The following is a 5,270-nucleotide window of genomic DNA, read 5'->3' on the forward strand; positions in this document are numbered from 1 at the left end:
GTTGGCTACTCTGTCCCTTATGCTTTTTTTTTTTCTTCTTTTTTGCTTTTCTTTATTCATTTTCAAGAACCCAAACTGGGAGCCATATCCAGACTCTCTACTTGGTGTCTCGTGCTGCCCAATATGTATTTTGGTAGCTGTGCTGGGCCGGAGGATACCCAGACCGCTGGCACAGGTAAGGCAGGTATCTGCCACCCCAGGAGTGTGGTCATCTGCCTTGGGGCCAGAGTAGCATGGTGCTGTAGTCAGGAGTCATAGCTTGATTTCAAGCCTACGTGGAGACCAGATATATTTGAGATTAGAGCTTTGGATGGAGAAACTGCCAGCCTTAACTAAATTCCTTCTCCGTAATGCTATAGCTTGAGACTGGCATATACAGATCTCAGAGCATGAACTTTCCAACTCTCTCTCTCCTGGTTCCTGCTTTTGAACGTTTCCAGTGTTGTAGCTGGTGCTTTGTTCCTTTGGCAGCAAAAGCTTTTATGAGTGGCATTCACACAGGCAGGATGCTTAACAGCCACACTGCACCACATGGGGGAAATATGGTGCTTGGGAGCTCAGGTCGGGGAACAAACTTCTGGGCAGCATCCACACAAAAGAGTAGCAAGGTAGCCCAAGAAGGAGTTTGCCATAATTTTTCATGAACTGTGCCTAGGGCTGACCAAATGGCTGTGGGATTAGGCCAGGATTTGGGAGACCTGCGATCTGCTTTTTGCTTGGATGTGATCTCTTATTCTTGTTGGCAGGTAGCAGAAATTAAGAATGGACCACAGCTGCCCATTTGGTGAGTGCTCATTCATCTCCAATTCACTGGACTGAGGGTTTCAAAGGCAGGCCACGTGGTGAGACTGAGGATCATCTCTTCCCCGTGTTATGTCTCCTCATGACCGTCATTAATTAGGTGTAGGTTTAATCTGCAAAGCTTAATGTTTTATGTCCCTTTTAACATTTACAGTTAGGAGAATTCTAAATAATTTCTTTCAGCATCACTTTGCCACAACATCTGCCTTTGGCTGTAGACTCTGTAGTTTAATTAACCTGCCACGAGAACAAATTTCCTTGTACCCTTTTTTAATTTCCCACACTCTAATGTCATCAAATAGTCATTTGTGTCTCAGTTGCCACATGGGGACTGTAAAACAGGGATAATGGCAGAGTCCTTCCTATACGGGGATAATGTCAGAGTGAATAACCTCAGAGCCTGGCAAACACCCAGTTAGTAACTATGGCAAGTACGGTGGCTGCACTCAGCTCTCTGCCACTGACTTCAGACGATGATCTTCCCCAGACTCAGGATGGGTAAGTCACACAACTGTTATGTTACCACTGAATTTACTGAGAGAAGACGACTCAGTTAAGCTCCCAGTCAGTCTGAAATGCTGCTTCTCCTCTGTCACCCCCTCTTTCCTTGCCTCTTACCTCATCTATTTTCCTAGGCGTCTGGAAAGCTGAAAAAACAGGTTTGCTTAAGAAAGCTTTCTAAAGAATGGAGAAACCATCAGAGCTGCTTCCCTGAGAGCTCTGTGCTGGTCTGTCATGCAAAATGGCTCGGGAGGGCTGAGAAGGAAGTCAGCTCTGGGCACCAAAACTTCACCTCTGCCCTGCAGGAACACTCTAAACTCAGCTTAAGAGATTGCATGTGTTAATTATCATCCAGGAGAGAGGAGCCATGGGAGGTTATATAAGCTATTCAAAACATTTTTTAGAACCTCCAGTTAGAAAGATAAGCCCTCTGATTTATTCAGTGGAAAGAAAAGACAATATGCTCAGTTAGATGTGGCGTGCATGATCTTGCATCCCTTTCCCATTGGAGTAGTCCCACTGATGTCAGTGGGATGGATGATCACTTACATAGGCAAGGGGGGCACAGCTGAGCCACAGCACTTGTTGCCTGTAGCCTATTGCCTAAATGCAAACAGGGTCATAGAAGCCGTACTGATTATGTGCAGTGGCATGAAAGAACTGGATCATCAATATAGACAGGATAACCTAGCGCTGAACGGGTTTTTGTTAGGAAACTCTCAAGCTGTCCAATATCAAAGGCCAGATAATATAAAGTCTCTCCCAGCAACAAATCCAGACTTGAGCAAGAGCAGTTCTGACTCCCCTACAGGCTATAAGCTGTAATGTTCCCTATATATGTCCAACATTTTCTCAACCTTTATGAAATGCTTAGCAGGGTGGAAATCTTGTAAGAAGGCATCTCAAGCATGTGTCAGAAATGGAGCCCAAAGCACCAGTCTGGAAGATTTAGTGCTCGGGGTACTGTCAGCACAATGTGAGGGGAAGTGTTTGGTCCTGTGACACTGGAGAGATATCTTATGGCTTCCTGGTACCAGGAGTTTAACCCACTTCCCTCTGGCTTTCAGAGGAATCTAATGCAAAATGGCCCAGAAAGGAAAAGATAATTCTCTGTGGTGCCCTGAAGTCACAAGCCAAGCACTCGAATGTTTGGCACTGGGTTTCATATCATCAGATACTCAAAACCATCAGAGCTGGGGTTTCTTGGGTTGCTCTTTTATTCTTTGCTGATTTTGGGGGTTTTGCCTCTGGAGTCCAGAAATTGCTGGAGGCATCCTAAAGGTAAGTGAGATTCCTATATAATCACATGACTACAGGAACAGAGGCTTTAAGAAAAATACCAACACCCTGACATTTATGATGAAGCCTGCAAATCAGACCCTTTGACTAGATCCCCTTCCTCACCTATGCTCCTATCCACAGCGCAGCAAGCTATGGGAGCCCATGGTCACATGTGTGATGCGAGTTTTTCCTAGCAAGCACTGCACTGTAAGCACCAGTGGCCAGTTTGGCATCTCAGCATCAGTAGTTGGAGATAAACAAAACTTATCTCTAGGGATTTTGGTGCTGTAACCCATGATTACTGCTCTGGCAACAGAGAGGAAAACCAAACCATTGGTCTCACATGCAGCACTTGTCGTCCAGCTGGGTCCTAAAAGTCAGCAGTTCACTGAGATGGGAATATTGTTAGAAAGGGATGTAGACAGCCTGCATGGGATCGTAAAAACCTTTCGCTCTTTAACTGGCCCTGCTCCTGCTGCAGCCTCTGGTAAAACCCAGCAGCCAAATACCAGGACTCTTGAAATGTCAGATTTACTTATAGGGGTGGTCCCCCAGGAAACTGGCCTTGCAGACACCACTTCTCACGGCTGCCGCCAGAGCATCTTCTGTTTTGTAACAAAACTCAGCATCCTCGGTGCTGTCTGTTACTGAGGGCCCTGCATAAGCACTAACTCACTGGTCCCCCACTGCCCTGGGAGAGGGGAAGGGATGTGCTGCGATCCACGTGTCACACCTGGGAGAAAAAGATGCAGAGCGAGGCAGGTCTGTTGAGATCAGTAGATTTATGAAAGGGATTAATGTGATTTGGCAACTCTGACCCCACAAATCAGTATGACAGTTTGCCTACAGAGGAAATTACATTGCAACAAAAAGAATCATAACAATGTAATTCTTTTTGTGTAGGCATTTCTGCTTCAAAGCAAGACTTAGACTGGTTATAAGTGTATGAACCCCTGTACACATTCTCAAAGGTTGAAAAGGTAAAGCGCCCAGAGCTTTGAGCTTGATCCTTTCAAGCAGTGTGTTTGAACTCATTCACACGGAAGAACCACCCACCCCTTTTAAAAAAGAAAATCCACTAAACCCCGTTTTGTACAGTATTAATTTAGTGGTTTGCATTCACAACCAAAAAAATCAGGCTAAACTTTGAACAGTCCTTTGTTACTGTCACTTTCTTTACTTGTTTTCATGGTTACATGCCTGTGAATGTCTCTGTATGGCTCTGTAGACAACTTCATGATATCTTACAGATCCCTGGCTGGTCTGCAGGCTGGGGAGCAGCACTTCGGTATTTAGACAGGGCTGCTTTTCCTTAGAAGCGAAAATGGCCCCAGAGAAAGGAAACACTAACAAGAAGCTGTTCCTCTTTTGCTCAAACCCTATAAATAAATCCCATATAAACAAAAGAGTATTTTCAGAGAAACTGGACAAATTCTTGGAAGAAAAATTCCCCCCAGGATGATGGCATGCAGGAAATCCCTGAGCCACAAATCTCAGGAAGCTGGGAAATATTTGGGAGAGCAAGTACTGCTTGCTTGGCCTTTCTTAAGTCAGCTCCTGGCAGGCGGTTACTGGGAGAGGCAGGATCCAAGTTAAACAGGCCATTGACTTGATTCAGGACAACTCTTGCGAGTCAGCCCTTATTTGTGTGTAATTTGCTTTTCTTTTGGAAAACCTTGGATGGAGCAGGGTGGCAGTAGGTTTGTTAAAACGGGAGAATGCAACTGCATGCTTCACTGCCAGTCACCTTCAAACTGGGCAAAGGCCCTGACAGAGGTACTGGAGCACCCACCTCCGGCTCCTGGTCAGAGCATGTCGGCGAGCTCTCCTGGGTCTTTCACTGTTCTCCAGTGAGACTAAATGCACGGATCTACCTCTGAACCACTGGTGTCTGGTTCAGGAACTTGTGTAAGAAGTAATTAGAAATCGTGAAGACTGCTGTACTGAGCATCTGTAGCTGACCGTGTGTATGCAGCACCATCTAGTGCTTTGCAGAGATTGTTTTGGGTTTTTTTCCCTCTTTCCCCGAATGTGTAGTGATGTTTTCAGGGTACATCCTTTCATGCCCGGCACGCTGCTAGCCTGCAGGCTGTCGGAGGGATCACTGAGAAGGCAAATGCTGCCTACGTTCTTGGCGAGCATGCGACAACCCGGGAGATGGAAAGCAGAAGGTGAGAGGTGCGTTACCATCTCGGGCCATGCAGGCGTGCCGGGATGCCGCTCGGCCACTCTCACCCATACCTGCGAGCCTCTATGAACCCCACCCGGGACTGAACATCCTGCTTTACTCAAACCCCAATTCCAGAATCGCAATCAAACTAATGACTGAGCAAGGGGTTGGAATAACTTCAGTGCTCTCCTCTCTTCCAGTGCCGCTACAGAACCGCCGCCCTCTGCTGGTGCTGGAGAACAATACCGCCTGTAAGAGAGCGAGACGAGATTTAACGCATCGAGGAGTTCCTTTTCGGTCCCTTCAGCACCCGTACCGTTAGCCCCAGGGACCGGAGGGAAGGTCTGCCCGGGAGTAAAGCCACTTGGCCAATCTTTGGCTGAGGGATGATGCCTACTGGGCGGAGGTTGTCCAGACACCTCGGCAGCCCACGCCACCGGCGGGTCCGGACACAAACCGTCCCGTTTCTCCCCACCTCCCGGGACTCCCCAGCGGGAGCCGGGCGGGCTGTCCAACC

Source organism: Charadrius vociferus, unplaced genomic scaffold (assembly GCF_000708025.1).
Source record: "Charadrius vociferus isolate BGI_N301 unplaced genomic scaffold, ASM70802v2 scaffold261, whole genome shotgun sequence".
In the NCBI taxonomy this organism is placed as follows: domain Eukaryota; kingdom Metazoa; phylum Chordata; class Aves; order Charadriiformes; family Charadriidae; genus Charadrius; species Charadrius vociferus.